The 19,382-nt window shown below is 42.8% G+C and overlaps 1 protein-coding gene across 1 annotated transcript in view; it reads right to left on the bottom strand.

Moving 5' to 3' along the window:
• GRB10 (growth factor receptor bound protein 10) overlaps window positions 1–19,382 on the bottom strand; it is a 213,466-nt gene that overhangs the window by 184,928 nt on the left and 9,156 nt on the right. The window lies entirely within an intron of this gene.

Here is a 19,382-nt window from a genome sequence, read left to right as displayed (position 1 = left end):
ATTTAAAAGCCGTAATGCTATTACACGCTGCATATTGAAGTATGAAATGAAGAGCACAGCTGCTTTTACAAAAAGGAGAACCCTCTATCTGTGAAGAGGTTTCTAAGAATGCATTGAGGTAGTCACAGCAAAACTGGCAAAGGAGTAGGCAAAACATTTTGAACAGAACGGTTTATTTGCACTTTGTCATACGTCAGCCTACTGCTTCAGATTACTGACTGGAGAGCTACAGGTTATTCTCTTCCTAACTGGGTCCCTGTCTAAAATAGTCATGTTATTTTTAGTATGGTACTTAAGTATCTGGACTGTGGCCTGTACAACAGAAGCTGGCCTGTGTCACCGGCCATACCAGAAATTCCAATATTAAACATGAATGCACATGCCACATATCTGGGCCAACTTTTGTTTTTCCTCCATTGTGTTTAGTGACAGATTTTCAAGATTTAACACACTAACCAACATGCCAAAAAGTTACACAGGCTTACCAATTGTATATACTGCTGCTAACGCATGTAGTGTTTACAGCTTTGTCAATAGCCACAGCATGACATGAGAATCGCCAATGAAGCCTCAGGAAAGGTTTCTTAATTAAAATAGAAAGCAAATTTTCCCATGGCAGAATGTAACAGTATTAGTATTATATCTTATGTAGATGCTGTGGACGACACAATAATGGGCTCTAGAAGGGAACTAGCAAATTGCTTTAAATGGGTTTTTCAATCCCATGGTTTCCCATTAAAAAAAATGTACACAACATCTTAATTTGAAATTCCGTATGGCTAGGAAGTGGCATGTTTCAAACCTACTTAGTGTAGGAAATAAAAATGTTTAGCTGCTTAGTCCGATTCACAGTGTCAGATGCTACTTGCATCGGAGTTCTCTGACCCCAAAAAGCAGACAGCTTCTTAGCTAGTCCCAGTTCGAAAGTTTTGGTGTTGCGACTAGCACCTCTTCCACTGGAGCTCCAATTTAGATCCTTCCATAGCCAATAAAAGCAACTTTGTTTGGTCTAGAAGTTTAACCATTTGCGGATGGAAGTAAAGTCAGCTTTCTAATGTAAGCATAAGGAAGTTTAACAGCTTGAAGGAAGAGACTTTCAGAAACAAGGAACAAAGCACTAGTATCTATTAAATGAATTCAAGGTTTGAAAGTAAGGAACACAGCTTAGATTACAAGTATTCTTCTAAAAACACCAAGGAGTACTTGTGGCACCACAAGTACTCCTCATTGTTTTTGCTGATACAGACTAACACAGTGACCACTCTGAAAAGTATTCTTATGTAAATCCTACTAACCAGTGATCGGATTCACCACTGCCTCGCATCTTCTCTAGTCATTTCTGTCTGTGCGAAGCGGTTGTATGTTGCTACCAGATCAGAATGATAGCATCACTCCTAGTTTGCATATAGATCTAACTACACAAGTTCCAAGGCATTAGAGAATCTCAACCCAATTTAGACTCTGGATTCTACCCTATAACTCAATTCTCAGTTTTTGGGTTGCAACTGGTATGAGGAAAAAGAGGTATGAACAGAATGCTGGGGACAGAACTATTTTTTCATTCCAAGAGAAGATAAAACTCTGCCTAGATAAGCAAGAGGCTAGTGTCACGTTGAAGAAATGCAGAGCCGACCAAAAGTCTCCCTTGCACATATCTAAGAGGAGTCTTCCTCATTCTCCATCAATGAATTGGCAACATTTGAGACCGCTCTAATATTTGGGTCAGAAACAGGAGGGTGAGGTCTTGAGCAATAAGTAAGCTGTGCTGATACTTAGCATCCCTCTCTCTCTGGGTTTGTTGGAGCCATCTGTTGGATCTCATATTGTACTTGGATTGTAAATTCAAAGCAAAGGCTATCGTTGTTAAGAGAGGAAAGTTGAGTCTCCACAGAAGACTTGCTTTGTGTAATCTGGAGAAAGGAAGCCAATGTCTTGCTTCAAACCTGTCCCCAAGGTTCTTGCATGGATTTTCAGGGAAGCTAGGGCAAGATCCCAGGCTAGATCTTCTGGAAGGGGAAAAAAGGATTGTGCAGACCAAAGCTTGTTAATATAATACCTGTGCCCTGCACCCAGAACTGGTCTTCTTGAAGTGGATTATGGAATACTGAGTCCTCTTTCAAAAAGGGTTCCATTACTTTGCAGCACTCCTGTCTTTGCTAGTTGTCTCCACTCTGTATAGATCCTTTTCTCCAAGGCATTTCTAGGTCTGGATACAGAGTACGGCCCAGGATTGTAAAATGAAGGATTGACAAAATCCCTTCATGTACATTACTCCTGGCCCCCACACCCCCTTTTTACATGATTCTGCATTCAGTGGGTTTAGACAATTAACAGACAGACATACCACACACAAAACCCCATTGTTCCTCAAGTATTGCTGAGCTGATCAGAACCACTGAGCACCACTTAGAGAAACTTTCAACCCAAATCTCACCAGAGTGGCTCAGGGAAGCAGCCCATTATTTTGGTAACGCCCATTATTAGTTTCAGCAGATTGAACGCTGCTCTTATAGAGGAAAGCACATGGGTACAGCAGTGTTTGACCAGAACTCACCCTTTGAACATTGGTGCCTTTTCTTCCAGTCTCCTTTCAAAAGTATTCACTATTATCATAAGCCATTTTTGGCTATTTTTAACTCAGCTATTGCCTGCTTGTGAGCAAGAGTAAGGCCTTGTCTACACTACAAAGGCAGCTTTTGTCAACAAAATAGTGAATGGGTACACACTGCAATGTGACTTTTGGTGGCAAAAATGCCCTGTTTTGGCAACAAAATAAAACTACCCCAACAAGAGACATAAGGATTTTTGCACAAAATTTTTGTTGACAAAGTGCCAGTGCAGACACCATGCTTGATTTTAATTGCTTTAATTGGCCTCCAGGAGGTGTCCCACAATGCCCATTCTGACTGTTCTGGTCAGCAGAACTCCACTGCCCAGCAGCCAGCTACACAACCATCCGCCCCTCCCCGTTAGGAGCCCTGGGAATTTTTGAAATTCCATTTCCTATTCGCTCAGCGTGGAGAGGTCTCGTTGCATCTTCCCTGGTGCCCATGGTGGCCTATCACACCCTACCTCCAACTTGGACCACTGCAGAGCTGCTGGAACTGATCAGTATATATAGAGAGGAGGCTGTGCAGTCCCAGTTGCGCTTGAGCCATAGGAATTTTGATTCCTATGGGCAGATTTCTCAAGGCTTGTGTGATGAGGGCTATAATTGGGACGTGCTGCAGTGCAGAGTGAAGATAAAGGAGCTGAGGCAGGCATACCATAAGGCAAGGGAGGCAAATCGCCGCTCCGGTGCTGCACCCGAGACCTGCCAGTTCTATAAGGAGCTGGATGCTATCTGCGGTGGCAACCCCACCTTCAAGCATCCAGTGGTTACTTTGGAGCGCCCGGAGGTGACAGAAAAAGGACCTAACCTGGAGGATGAAGACATTGATGACGAGGTGGAGTTAGACAACGATGTGTAGCTCCCGGCAGGGTCACCAGGCACTGTTCACCACTCCGGAGATGTCTAGCCAGTCTCAGCAGTGGCGCTCCAGCGAGCAAGAAGCAGGAGAGGAGACGCCTAGTAAGTGGCTGTAGTTTGTGTAGTGTGGAGATGGGTTCAGGGTATAGAAATGTTCAAGGCTGGCTGTGTTTGTGTGCTGAACATTGCCCTGTGTAGCTAATCAGTACGTCGGAACAGAGTGTTGATGAACGCCGAGATCAGACAGGAATCCTCCAGAGAGAGATCTCTAGGAAAGTTTCCTGGAGGTACTCGGCAATCCTCTGCCAAAGGTTCCTTGACAGAGCTGCTTTGTTCCTTCCCCCATTGTAGTAAGCTTTCCCGCGCGATTTGCCAATCACTTGTGCAGGGACCAAAGCAGCACACAAGCGAGCAGCACAGGGACCAGAGCGAAAGCCACAAGCGTGTAATAGATGTACCCTCACTTCCTTGCTTACCCTCAGCAGTGACTCAGGTATCTACTACAATGACCCCTGCCTGTGGAAAAGTGTGGGAGAATTTTAGAATTTTTTCCCCTAGTCAGCTGCACCGCAACCTTTGCAGAGTCCTCTTTTCCCTCATGTAGAGTCCCCCTCCCCCCAGCCAACACTCACCATACTTCGGGTGTTCGCGGAGATGTGTGCTTGCCAAGAGTCAGTGAGAAAGTGATTGTTATTTTACAAAAGGTGTATTTTACTGAAATGTTTCAATGCTGTGCGTGAACTTAATAATCATCCTTCTGCAGGATGGATAAAAATCAATGATTTATTTATTAATAAATTGCTTTTTTTCCTCAAAAAGCATTTTATCAAAAAATGTGATTTAAATAAAAAAATATTTAAAGATAGCTTTAATTAAGATAAGATATCTTTGAGCTATAACGTATCATGGAATAGGAATTATAAATTCTAATTCTGTAGTATGGGGCAATATATTCACGTAATGTTTAAGAAAAGTTTTATAAATGAGTTCCAATAGATTATGGATTAGGGACTCAATCTTATGGAGTTCCAGGGGCTTCTGTATAGATTATTTAGGTTAATCTTTCTATCTAACCAATGGGACTCAGTGCTCAGTCTAGAAGATACCAGCAGAAATGCTTAGTTTTGCAGTTCTCACACTGTGGAGTTGTGTCTCCAGAGATAACATGCTTGTTAACAGCAAAATTGTTTTTAAATAAATAAAGAATATATAGAGGTGAGAAATAACAGATCTCAATCCTATTGTCCCTCTTCAAATTTGTGAACACAGAGTCAACCCCTTACCGCTCTCTAAAAGTGCAAAGTTTCAAAAAGTTCAATGAACAGAAGACTGTTGGGGGTGGAATAGATCTGGACAAGGAGAAGTAGTCTGGAGATAAATGTGAGAAGGGAGGGACAGGCAGTAGAAACACAAGTGAAACTGTTTGAGCAGCATATTCCAGAAGTCTTGAGGTCTGAGTGTAGCCTTCATTGATTTGAGATCTACCATACCATTCTCTCACTAAAAGGGAAAACCTGTAATGGCAGTAGGCTGTAAGAGAGACCCAGTTTGGGAATAAGAACCACTCAAGAAATATGTGTTTGCTGCTGATGTTTTAAAGAAAGTCACACCAATGAACTGGAGGATGTCATTTAAGCACTTGGATTCAGAAACTATTGAAGTGATAATCTCACTTCTAACAGCAGTAGCATCTTCTGCCAGTGTAGAAAGAATATTTTCTTCTTTTGGATTAATTCATTCCAAATTGAGAAATCATTAGGGACCTGAAAAAGCAGGAAAGCATGTTTCTCTTTCCCAGATTAGGAACAAACAGGAAAATGAAGGTGAAGACGACGGAGTTAGCTGCAGAAGCCAATATTTTAAGTTCCTCAGGTTGACCTGGCTGACAGTAGATTTAATTCTTTGTTTTTTTAAATATTTCATTTAACTAAAATAGTTAAAACTATTTTAACAAAAACAAACCTGATTTTAAAAACCTTTAATGTTTAACTAAATTCAAAAATTCATATGCTTGTTTTGTTATATTATAATATGTTTGCTGTTGAAGAAAAAAAAGTTAAAGTTAAATAAAATAATTTAAATGTCTGTCTGGTGATGCTCTCCTCCTAATACAGCATGGTAAGAAAATCCTCCAAATATTAAATGATTAACCTGTTGAATTGGAGATAGTTCACCTCCCAATGACTTCATAAATACCTTTGGTAAATGAAATAACCAAACAATCATTCATTTTCTGATATAGCTGTAAAACTAATCTGAAAAGTTTTCAAAATAAACTACTGTTTAAAAATATATAACGTGTACCTTCTAAAAATGAAACCTACATCTATCTCTGAATTGTGAAGAATATGTATTAAAGTTATAACAACCAATAAGAATGCACTTTTATGTAAAAAACCATGATTAAATAGAGTCTTCCTGACCAGGGATTTAAATCAATTTGATTTAAATCAAATCCACCCTGTCCTTTGGTGCATTTTTCCCTCTGTTTCAGCAGATATGGCCTTGAGGGACATGCCACACACGCCGGCCGAGCGTCTCTACCAGATAAGAAAACACCCAAGATGGAGCAAAGACAATGTGTTCCAGGAAATACTGCACTTCTCCAATGGAGTGGAGGGAAGCTGAAAGGCTAGACAGAAAAGAAAAAAAATCAAGTATTTGTTAAGGATGCTACTGAGCAGATGTCACTGGGGAGCACACGCAGATGCTGAAGTCCTTAATAATGCCGCAGACTGAGCAGATGCATGCCTGCCCTCCCCTGCAGCACATTCAGTACCCTTTTCTGTACCCCTCCGCCCAAAATAAACTAACACACCTCTGTCCGTATAGTCCTTTCCACTTTCCCCTTCACTCCAGCCCCTCAGACAACTTTCACAAGGATAGCTGGACCTACACACAGCTCTGAAAGTCTGCCCTTCCCTGCTACCTCCTTTTCCACCCAAGCGTGTGTGTGTGTGTGTGTTTTGTTTCTTGTGTAATAAAAGCAGAGTTTTTGAACGGTAACTCATCTTTATTTGTTTCCTACAAATTGCGATAACAGGCACTACCAATACATACACAGGCAGTTTAATCATTTGCTTACTGGAACGTAAAGCCCCAAATGTCACCATTGCTTCCTAGGAAAACTACATGTAATGCAACATTGCAGCATCAAATCACAAAGATATATATTAAATAAATTTTTAAATTAATGGAGATATCCTATCTCCTAGAACTGGAAGAAACCTCGAGAGGTCATCGAGTCCAGCCCCCTGCCTTTGCTAGCAGGACCAAATACTGATTTTGCCCCAGATCCCTAAGTGGCCCCCTCAAGGACTGAGCTCACAACCCTGGGTTCAGTAGGCCAATGCTCAAACCACTGAGCTATCCCTCCCCCCGAACATTACTGGTTCTCCTTTTCAAAGGGTTGCCTCAAAGCCTCCCTGATTAGAATTTCCCCACTCTGGGTCCCTCTGATATCTCTGGTATCTGGCTGCTCAAAAATCAACAGCCAAGTGGTCTGCCTCAACACTCCACCCCTCAGCAAACCTTTCACCCTTAGCTTCACAAAAATTATGCAACGTACAACGTGTGGCTATGACCATGGATTATCATCCTCATTGAGGTCTAACCTGCCATAAATGCATCGCCAGCACACCTTGAATCTGCCAAAGGCACATTCCACTGTCATCCAGCATCTACTCAGCCTGTTGAACCGGTCCTTTCTGCTATTCAGGTTTCCCGTGGAAGGTTTCCATGAGCCATGGCTGTAAGGGGTATGCCAGGTCTCCCAGGATCACTATGGGCATTTCAACATATTGGACTGTGTGCACCTCTACAGTTAGGGAAACCCATTTCTACAAAGCCATCCACTGTTTCACGCACATTTCCCAGAGTCACAGTCCTTCGTAGCGGGATGCAATTAACTGCCCTGCACACTTGCATTAACGCAGCCCCAACAGTCGACTTCCCGACTCCAAATTAATTTGCGACCAACTGGTAACAATCTGGAGTCATCAGCTTCCACACAGCATTTGCCACATGCTTCTCTACCGATGGACACCAGAATGAGAGCTGCCCTTGTGCCAAAGTGCTGGGGTGAGCTCCACACACCGTTCCAAGAAAGTGGTTTTACCCATCCGAAAGTTCTGTAGCCACTATTCGTCATCCCACACCTGCATGACAATACGATCCTACCATTCAGTGCTTGTTTCCCAAGCCCAAAAGCAACGATCCATCCTCTGCAGCTGTTCCGTATATGCCAAAAGCAATCTAAAGTTGCTCCTATCCATATCACACAGCATGTCAAGCAACTGGGAGGCTTCTTGACAGTTATCAGAGCATAGGAGAGCAGTGCGGAATCCACCCCTTCTCACAAAAATGCCAAGGTGCACAGCAAACAAGGACCACTGAAAGATACCACGAAAAAAAAGCTGGAAGCCTATGGAATGCTGAGACAGAAAACAATGCATCAAGGAACACTGAGCCCAGTCCCAAGATGCGCCGCAATCTGCTCCGCCTTCCCACAAGACCTAGCGGCAGAAGGTGTCGAGCTGGATTGTGGGATAGGTACCCACAGTGCACTGCTTACACTGTCAATGCTAGTGCCCCAAGTGTGGACACGCTCTGCTGACAGGGAGTGCATGAGAACATCCAATACCAATTTTTATTATAGCGCTTTGAGTGTCAACATAACTTTTGGTCAACAGAACTCTGTATTGTAGACAAGGCTTGAGTAGTTTACTACAATTATTTCCCTCACCAATAACCAAGCAACTGTAAAGCTCAAACAAAACCTATCTGTCAAGACATTTGCACCAAGATGCGGTATTGAAAAAGTTAGCAGCTTTAGGCTGAAACAGGTGAGTGATTAAAGAGAGGGGTTTATAGTGAAAGTAAGTTTGCAACCTTCACTATATGTTTCCCATCTCCTACATACAGTTGATGACAGAGTATTGTTATAGCAACATAACCATCAGCCAATGCCCCTCAAGGGTCAGATTTTTTAAGGGTAGCTCTGTGCTTAAAGAGGAGATGGCACTTTTGAAAATCCCACTAGGCACCTAAATATTTTTTAAAAACTGGTCCCAAGTGCTTAACTTCTACTTGGATTTCTCTACTCAGACTTGACAGAAAACAGAAGTTCCAGGCCTAAACTTTAGAAAGTGAGCAATTTTTGCAACTGTGCAATAGAGCCACCATTTGAAGCCAGAGAAGGGGAGGATGGGGGAGAGAAGGGTGGGGGAGAAAGAGACAGTGACTCTGATGCTAGTGGTATTTCTAGGAATAAATTCAATTACATGCTTAGCTACAATACAGAAACTACTGCGCACAGACACAAGCTTAAACCTGCTGTCAGAGGTATTTGAAAGGCATACAGACCAGGGCATCTTCTTCTAGAAGTCTGAAGGTGCACTAGGAAACACGTCACCTGTATTGGGCTATTCCAGTACCACACCAATCAACCGGAGAGGTGGGCTGTGGCAAGTTTCAGTCCTCCCAGTCTATTGCTAATGCACATCTGTTCGGGTTTTTTGGCAACAGTCAAGTACTGGACTTTAGCCACAGTTTCTCCCCAAACTACATTCATTTGTTCTTTATGTATAAAAAGCCTAATGGAACATTTGGGGAAATGAACTTTATGTAATTAGACAGAGCTGCAGGCACCATCTTTAGCCAACTCGATGTCCCTAGAGTGAGACAAATTTCTCTCTCAGGAGTCCGATTTTGCAGCCACCATCTGCATCAATGAATCTATGTCCCAAGTTAGAGCCTGCAAGTCTTGCAAATTCAGTATTCCTCAATACAAGACTTTAGTTCAGCCTTCAATTATGGAACTGGAAGTTATTTAACTCGCTCTGGTTAGTTTAAGGGAAGCCTTATGATCACATCTAACTTAAAATTAATTCTGAAACTCTATAATGTAAGTCAACAATTTGCCATCTTCTACTATTGGAACATGCCAAGAGGGCACACAAACAAAAAAATCCAGCAAATTTGTTTCCAACGATACTTAATGCAGTTTTTCCTCCAAGAACTAAATTGCTTTCATGGCGCTAAGATCTAGATATCATTATATAACCATTACAGCCTCAACAGCACAAAACGTTTCTGCTCTCGGATCAAGAGTCCAACGATGTACTGAGCTAGCATACACAAGACTGAGGCTAGTGGCAGACTCCATACAGTAGTACTGAAGCCTAGAAGAAAGCGCTACAGCCTTTCACTATCTAGTAACAAGCTTTTGAATTAAGCAAGACTAAAGGCTTGTCTACACTGGCAATTTACAGCGCTGCAACTTTCTCACTCAGGGGTATGAAAAAACACCCCCCAGAACACAGCAAGTTTCAGTGCTGTAGAGCACCAGTATAGCCAGTGCCCCAGCACTGGGAGCCATGCTGCCAGCGCTGGTAGCTACGCCCCTCAAGGAGGCGCTGTGACCACACAAGCCACGTTAAAGCGCTGCTGTGGCAGCGTTTTAGCATTGCCAGTGTAGACTAGCCCTTAGGCACTGTTCTCTGCTCTGTCACTCACCATGTGACCATGGACAATGGGATTTGAGGGATAAGCCTTGGTGAAGTAACTTGAAAACCTATGGATGCCAGTCACTATTATTTCTAGTGGTGTCAATCTATCTGAAAATGTGTTGAGCCAGTCACAACAGGTTTTTCCATTTCACGGAGTTTAAATTTTTCCACCTTTTTGTGCATGTTAGACATTTTTGTTTATCCATCACATTGCGTGGCAACCCTGGAATTCCCTGCTGGTCAAAATGCCACCATAGCGCAGGACATGACAAACAAACATTTATTCCAAAGTGAAACCTGTGGTTTAGAAGTGATTGAACTAAAGCCAAGTCTTAGATGTGAATTAGTTACCTGCCTCACAAGTAGGATGTTTACCATATGTGCGGTCTGAATACTTGTCTTTTTAACTTGATACTTGTACATTTCTAATGTTTCCTAAATATTTAAGAGGATATGAGGCAACAGCCGCCTTGAGGAAGTTAACTTCCACAAATCAGAACAGGATTTCAAGCAGTTCATGAGACAAAAAGAGACTCCAGAAGTCAAATGGAGACACTACTCAGACAAAAACAAGGGAACAGTATTAGGCACCTTATTTTTCTGAAGAGATCTGCTCTGAGTCAAGATCTACATATCTTCTGGTTATCCCACCATCACCACCATACCCCCGAACAATACTTTCATTACTTCTTAGCCCTATTTCACACTGTAGAGTCAAGTCTGTTCTTCTACCAGTGATGGAAAATAATCTAAGTCCGTTTTGTAACAGAAATTTAAGTGTTCCCTTTCTCTCACTCTCCCCCAAGCCTCTTCCCATTTCTCTCTTGCTGCTGCAAGAGCCCGCATGACCAGGGGAGACAGCGAAGCTAGTTGCACAAAGCTGTCAAAATGCACAAAACTGATTCTAAGGGAAAGTCTCTAGTCTATCCAGTCACCTTAGATGTTATAACAGGCAAAACAAAATCAGATAGAAGTGTAATTTTAAATCAGTGCTCATTTAAATTACAACTCCAGGCTCAAATTCAGTTTCATATCTTCAGCGTACCCATGCTACAACCCTGAGCTAATAGTAAAGCAGTGATCTGGCCTGCAGCATACTTTCTACTGGAAATAAGGCAAGGAGAAAACTTGGGAGACTTAGCAGTTCTGGAATTTGAAGATGGCCATCTTTACTTACAATACAAGAAAGATTAATCAGAGAATGGCACATTGACCATAACCATCCATCAGCCCTTATTAGAACTTCATTTTCAGTTTATTATAGTAGGGCACAAATCTATAGCTGGGGATCAGTTCCTGGACGTAGAACCTCAAGACTGCTATGCATCAGTTGCTACAATCAAGATCTCTTTACTACCTGAAAACAATTCTAAACACAAACTGAAGAGACTGTATTGAGAAGCTACTTCTGTGGCCTAGTCTGTATTTGAAACATCAGCATCTTCCACAGAGGTGATAAAGGAATCAATAGAAGGATATAGCTTGGAGAAAAAAAAATGTATTCAAGAACTTTCAATGACTTCCGTGTTGCCATAAGTTGAAACTGCATGTCCGCTCTAACTTGCTGAAGTACTATATATAGTCAACCTTCCTGTATGGATGTAAGCAGGACTCTTATTATAAAAAAAGGGACATAGATAACTCAGAACATTCAAATTTTGGAATTACAGAAGAACGTTAAAAATTAGCTGGATAACCCAAACCATAAATGATGAGGTGAAAAGGATGAATGTTGAGAACACAATTACTGCAGACCCTAGGCAAAAGAGTAACTTTCTGCTGACCTATTGCTCATGGATTGCAGAGCAACTTGATTCCAGCACTTTTACTATCAGGCAAGATCACAGGCAAGTCAGAAAGAGGGAAAGAGTCAGCTAAATCAAACATCATCAGATGAACTAGTATCCACAGGAGAGTGAATGATTTATAATTCTGCCACGAATGTGGGCGATGTGGACTGCAACCTTCCAACCTCCATAATAGAGGCCTCACTTGAGCAGAGAGTGTATCCTCCATGCAACAGACTTTCCTGCTGCAATGTGACTATATTACTATTCCTTTAAGTCAAAACTAGCTGAATCCCCCCAACTAACTTTTTAAAGGTAAAGCACATTAGACGCAAGTTAACTATCTTTGAAATATTCTCTCGTAAGATACCACTGGTACACCCTGGTTTGCTAGAAATCTGATAATGCATTGTTACAATACTAAAAAATACAGCTTGCATTAAGGGTTCTGGTACTTCACAATAATGCCTTCTGGGAACAGCCCGGGGGGGGGGGGGGGGGGGGAAGAACTGTTCAGACAAATAATTCTGACTCCCATTTTTCTCCCTGCAAGCTTCCAACACACAATTATTCTGAGGGCCCATTCAGCATTACTTTTCTGGACATGCGTCATGGGTTGCATATACCCCATGCTGGCTCAGAAACCAAGGGGTTAATGCAGGTACTGCAGGTCCAATGCTGACTGGCAGCCTCACAGTGGCTGGGAAGACAAAAGGGCTGGGAAGCAGCGGCATGGGGCCACTGCCAGAGGAGTAAGTAGGCTGGAGAAGGGAACCTGCTCAAAGGCAGCACTCTGAGAAGAAATGACTGGACCAACAGGCTGAAAAGCCTAAAGAAACCAGGGTAGGTAGGAAAGAGCTCAGGGCATAGCTGGAGTCATTGAATCCTGAATCTGCCTGTCTGGCTTCATGGCCCTGATTTGGACCCCAGTTGGAGGTGGCAGGCCTGGGTTCCCCTACCAGTCTCCAGAGAAACTTATGAATTGAGTGGGTTTCCAAACCCCCTGGACACCAGGACCAGCTGACCCCAGCAGAAATAAGGAGGAAACCCACACACCCCAGTGGGAGTCAGGCAAGGGGAGCAGACTACCCCAGCAGACTGAGTGAACTCTAGTGCAATGTTCTGCCTAGCCAGAGGGGGTGCTGTAGTATTGACTGACCAGCCCACAGCATAGTTATATTTGGGCTTAAACATTCCAGCCCAAGTGTCTATACAGGCATGCACACAGAAAGAGGAGCTATGCAGTATACCATGTGATGAGTGACTGGGAACTGAAAAGCAGTTACCTAATGGTACCATTGGTCTTTACAGAGCATGGCATATGTGCCAATGAGTTCGATAGCTGCAGAGTTCAAAGCCGGAGTGACAGTACCCATAGGTAAAGCACACCCATGCACTAGCAATGCTCTGAATCCGAGAAGAAGATTCTTTCCTCCTCTGACGCCAGTCATCAAAACACTTGATCCAGTCTACCTCACAAAGCCTCGCTCCATCTACAAAAGCTGACTGCCAACCAGATCAGTATTCTGCACTCCTTCCCCCCACTCCCCACCCCCGCATCATCTACAGAGATTCCAAAGGATACTAAATCTTTGCTGCACAAATTTCAGGATGCTTGCAATCTGCCTCTTTTTCTAGACCCTTCGTGAGCTTCAGAGCACAACATTGTAATCCAGCATTCACTTGACATGTCCAAGCCACCCGAGGCTTTTCTTACTAATCACTATTCCCATGAATACCAGCACGATTTAACACTTCCACATTTCTCACCCTGTCATCTTATTAGAAGAATTTTACAAGAGCATTTGATATGAAAACTGTTCAGTCTTTTGGTATGTTCGGTGTAAGTCATCCATGTTTCTGAGCCATATAGAAGAGTGGCTAAAACATCTCAAATACAGATTTCCACTTTAGTTTACAATTTTTTGTTGTCCCAGGCTCTGTGTTGCAAAAGACAGAATTTTCTGGCTGCTTTGCTACTAATAAGCTCAGCATCAAGATCTACATTGCTGGTAACAGTAGCAAAATTTGTCAGCATCCAGACAAAATACCATCTAAGGTGATATCTGGAATTGGTTCCGAAGAGCCTCGGTACATGATAAGTCTTCTTCAAGTTTACTGCTAGCCCAAAGATTTTGCATGAATCAGAAAACTTGTTAAGCTGTTGTAGGGCATCAACGCTATGACCCACAAAGGCTGCATCATCTGCAAACAACAGGTCCCTTGTGATGGACTTTCCTTCACCTTCGTTTTAGCTCTGAACCTTGCAACATTAAAGGAACCTCCATCACGTCTAGTGCGAAGATAGACACTTCTCAAATATCACAGAACGCATGTTGAACCAGGAATAGGAGGTAAATATTAAAAAGTAGGAGCCAGTGTGCAGCCCTGCTTCACTCCATTGCTGATGTTAAATGAGTCAGACTCTTGGTTTTCATACATTACAGTTGCCTTCATGTCACTGTGTAAGAATCTCACAAGGTTTAGCAATATACATGGACAATCAAGCTTCTTCCAGACAATGTAAAGCCCTAACCGACTAACCATGTCAAAAGGCTTTTGTTAAATCTACAAAATACTCCTAGGGGAATTCTGTGCCACTGCGCATGTGCAGACTTTATATCCCCCGCAGATTTCTTTGCTTCCTGCACCCATTGCTCCTCAACTGCAGAGGGAGGAATCACTATACAGGGAGCTGCTCCCTCATGTGCCCAACCCCTGTGCATCCAGAACCCCCACCCCCGACAAGCCCCACTCCCCCTGCACCACCTCAATAAGCCACCTGCACCCAGATCCCCACCCTACCGAGCCCAACCAGCTGCACCTGGATCTCCACCTCACTGAGCCCCACTCCCCCAGCAACAGGACCCCCCACTGAGCTCCCCACACCCAGATACCCTGCCAAGCTCTATCCACCCACACCAGATCCCCGCTGCTGAGCCCCAACCACCTTCACCCGCCCCCCTGCAGAGTCCCATTACTCTTGTACCCAGAGCCCCTCCCCCCCAAACCCCTGTGCATCCAGATTCCCCCACCACCACCCCACCCCAGTATCCCCAACTGAGCTCCCCCACACTGAACCTTCTCAACCCAAACCTGGACCACCCACTAAGTCCCTCCACACTTGGGATCCTGCTTTGCTGAGCCTGCCTGCCCACACCTGGCACGGAGGGCAGGGCACTGGGCTGTTTCTGGGGCAGGCTCGTTCATTGCGCTGTGTCAGGGTTGGGTGCAGTCTCACTACTGAGTCCATGCCCTGGTGGAAAAGGGGCTGCACAGTGATCTCCCACCTCTGTGCAGCCAGTGACCTGTGCTCCCCAATGGCAAGCTGGAGCCTCCACATTTAGAAGACAATTAAAATTTGCAGAATTTTAAAATATTGTGCACAGAATTTTTTGGTACAGAATGCCCTCGGAAGTAATAAAAGCCAGGTACAGTGGAATATGCTTCTCTCTACACTTTTCCTGTAGGTGTCTTACAGAGAAGACCATGTCTATAATGGCCCTTCCCAAGCAGAAGCCACACTGGCTGTCAGGATAGCTTCTCTCAGTTAAAGTTTGAAGTCTTACGCCGTATTCTTTTACCTGGATTTTTCCCACGATTTTAAGAGGAGATATCCCTCTGTGGTTATTATAATCACTTCTGTCTCCTTTGTTTTTTTTTATAGAGTTGGATGAAAAACCATCCTTAAAAACTTGCAGAACAGTTTTTTTCCCCCCTTCCAGAGTAGCAATATCTCACGCAATCTTTGCAACAAGTCTTGTTTGCGCATTTGTAGATTTCAGCAGGTGAACAGCCAGACCTGAAGCTTTGCTGTTGAGAATCTTTTTGATGCTTTGTTCAAGTTCCTCTAGTGTAGTTTGACATCCAGCGAAGTCATAACTTGAAATCCAGGCAATTCATCCAACACACGGTCTACTACAGACTCCCTTGAGTATATATCATTTCACAGTGCTCAACCCACCTCTCCAGTTACTTCCCTTTACAAGTTATAATATTGCCATCCAGATCTTTCAGTGAAGCGGTCTTGTTTTTTATAATGCCCTCACACAACCGCCTACCGTCCCCTGCATCAGCCACCTTTGAATGCTGTCCCAGAGACCCAGCCAAAATTCTTGAGCACACCTCCTGGAATCTATTTGAACAATCTTATGAGCTTCTCTTAGGCTGTTGAGTGAATCATTAGTCACTAAGGATGCAGTAATCTTTAGCTCATTCAAGGATTTATATTCCCCCATCTGTAGTAAGATCAGTTTTTCCTGCCACCTTTCCCCCCATTGCTCCTCCCCCTCTCCATGTAGCACTTCCAGTGGTCAGTTTTATGTACAGCTTACTTATAAGATCCCTATTGAGTTATGATTTACTAATTAGTTCATTATTGATCATTACAGTCCTTCCAGAGCAGGTCTCCATGGGTTTACAATCCCAGAAACTGTCTACTTCAGATTCATATTTGAAACTACAGGAGTCAGGTTTGAGTTACTGTTTTAAAAAAAAATTCAAAGTATGCAGGATACTTTGGTTGTATTATAAATGTAAATTTCTAGTCTTGATATCTTATAAAGCTTCTGTCCCCTCCAAAAAGCCACATATTTGAGGTTACTGAAGACAGACAGGTAGTATTTTTTTCTACCTTCTGTTGAAGTGTGGATAACTTCATAAGACCAGCTTAGAAATAAAAATAAAGAAATACTCTTCAACAATTCTTGGTATGAAGAAAGGAATTGTTCCAGCTTTCTGTTAGTCCCTTACAGAACATTACACCAGTGCTTCTGTGGTGGCAATCAGCTTCTGCTAGGGCACTCTTTAGGTATATTTGAGATCAGAGGAATAAAAGGAACAATTAAGGCAGATGTTTGCCATCTATGATTCTCAAGTCATTGAGAGTTCCCAGTAAGCCAGAGCTACTAGACAGCAACATCAGGACTTTCTGGGATCGATTCCAAAAAACAGATGTGCTAGAGCCTTCCCTGCCACTTGGTTTTGATCCTGCTCCCTCACCAAGTATTATACCAGTGCTCTTGTCTAGCACCACAACTCAATAGAGGAATGCAAAATGGATGGGGGAAAGTCGCAAAACCATGGTCTATTGCAGACTGCTACAATTCTTTGGCGAACCCATGTTGGCTCTGACAGTTTCTTTTACTCCCTTTTACCACTGTCAACTAGTGTATTAGGTCAGAAGTAACTTTACTGCCAACACAAAGAAAAAAAAATCCCTATGCTATTTAACGTTTAAGTAGTGTCTTGTCTCTTCACACTTCATGTGATGTTTTATGAAAAGCAAGTTTATTAAAAAGCCTGTGATTCACTTAGCAATTGAGAGCAGTATTTTGGTGATTTGTGGGAAGGGGTGAGAGTCTTGATACATACATATTTGTAGATACTGTATGCTTTTGGATAGCTTTGTACAAGACAGGTCCACATAAAGGTTTCCATAAACAGCATTAATAGAATTGTCAAATGTTAGTTCACAAATGATACGTGTGTATGAAAGATTGATATTGGACTTTGCATTAAATGGAGGGAGATTTACCTGATTGGAAAGACTGAGCTCTTTACACAGCAACAGGTGGTCAAAGCTCTCTCACCAGCTGGTGCTGAACTAGCAGATAAGCTGGCTAAAAGTTTCTGAAGAGATGTGCGGTTCACGTTTTCTTATAACCAACATTCCAGGAAGCCTGAATTGCAGGTCTTCACTGCTTGTCTGTGCACTTGCTCTTGCTTTGTTTTACCCAAGTAATAATTTGACAACTCAAGTCAAAAGTAATTCTGCATTTAAGGGAAAGAAGACTGACATTTGCTGACTTTAATGGAAGGGATGGTGACTAAAGAACCATGGTTGTTTTCACACTCATTTCAGTAACAATAGTCCTAACCCAAGCAGGAGTGGCTGTATAATAGTAGGTTTCAGAGTAGCAGCCGTGTTAGTCTGTATCTGCAAAAAAAAGAACAGGAGTACTTGTGGCACCTTAGAGACTAACAAATTTATTAGAGCATAAGCTTTCGTGGACTACAGCCCACTTCGGATATGCATCCGAAGAAGGGCTGTAGTCCACGAAAGCTTATGCTCTAATAAATTTGTTAGTCTCTAAGGTGCCACAAGTACTCCTGTTCTTTTTGTATAATAGTACTGGAAACAGTCTGTCCTACAACCTCTGAAAGGGCAGGAGAGCTAGAGGATGGGGCATGAAGATGAGATGGTGTCCAACTATAGCAGCTGGTAGGTCCCAATTTGCTAAGTGATGCAACAAACATTTGTGCTTTTATTTGATGCTACCTATTACAAGGTAACTCCTGGATGTGAACCATTTTACTGAACAGCAGTGGTGCCTCTTTCAAGCAAACCTAGAACCACAACCCTTTTCCACCCACGTGAAGGAAAAATTTTCATGAGGAACCCATTTCCCTTTCAACCAGCCAAGGGGGTTAAAATAAGCGGGTTAGTGGTAGGAAGGTATGGTGCAAATAAGTCAAATTTCAGTGTCTTAAAGAAAAACATATATACTTATGCCAACATTATTCTAGTTACCTACTGTTACTTACATTACTAGAAGCACTAGGACTGTTACCTTCTATGAAGTTCTGACACATCAAGAGTTTTAGTCTAGAATTCTGACAGGATTCAGCAAAGTACCATATGCAAAATGTGTGTGTGTGTGGTGGGGGGGGGGGGGGGGGGGGAAAGAGCCTGAGCCATAGCTATGGTAATCTTACTATAAAGACAAACTTGCATGACTGAGTTGCATGTCAAAGTGAGCTAGAGAAAAAAAAAATATTTTTTTTAGTCTGGTTGGTAGGAGGACAGGTAGTCCTGCTCCGGGAAATAATGGCAGCAGACAATGCATCCAACTTGATCTTCAGTTTTCTAACTGGATTCCTGGAATTCAGAATGCAAATATTAATTCTTGTGTCTACAATGGATTCCTAAATGCTTAGACATCGAAACCTGTCTTTAATTAAGTTTAGGAACAAGTGTGCAAAATGAGGCCTAGCCAGATTTCTATTGCAATGGATTAGCTTGCATATTACTCCACAGAGGCCTGCTAGCCCACCAACAGCATCAGAAAAGCTTGAGAATTCCGCTTGGGTCTCCCAGCCAAGATAAAGCCTTAGCCAAGCTCCCGTATGCACAGACACTAAATTCTGTGGCCTGTCTGGGTTGACTCCAGCTTGTTTGACCCAGCAGCGTGGCATTAATAAAACATTTATTTTTTTCCTGGTGGTTTCCCTCTTAGACTTGTCATTTCTAGATATTTTTGCAGCGGACTTTTTTGCTATGACACGCTGAGGCAGAACTGACCTTAACCACTAGAGCTTGGACATAGACAAAAGTTCCTCTGGGGAACTTTACCAGCTTAATCACTTCCAAATCCACAAGCCATTCCATGTTAGCTAGAACTATATGCCATTTTAGCTTTGCAACAGAGCCTTTAAATCAGGTTAAATTGCTCCTAGATACTGTAAGACAACATCACAAGATGCTCAAAAAGGGAGGGTGAGATGACTGGACATGAAAGGCCTGAGAAAGTCTAGTCTCTTCATGACCAGCTGGCTTTGTAATGACTACCAGCAGTTTTTCCTCCATTCGTAGGAAGAGAAACAGTTGAATGATTT

Source organism: Malaclemys terrapin, chromosome 2 (assembly GCF_027887155.1).
Source record: "Malaclemys terrapin pileata isolate rMalTer1 chromosome 2, rMalTer1.hap1, whole genome shotgun sequence".
In the NCBI taxonomy this organism is placed as follows: domain Eukaryota; kingdom Metazoa; phylum Chordata; order Testudines; family Emydidae; genus Malaclemys; species Malaclemys terrapin.
The sequence above is the reverse complement of the archived record's forward strand: the minus strand, read 5'-3'. Positions and strand labels throughout refer to the sequence as shown.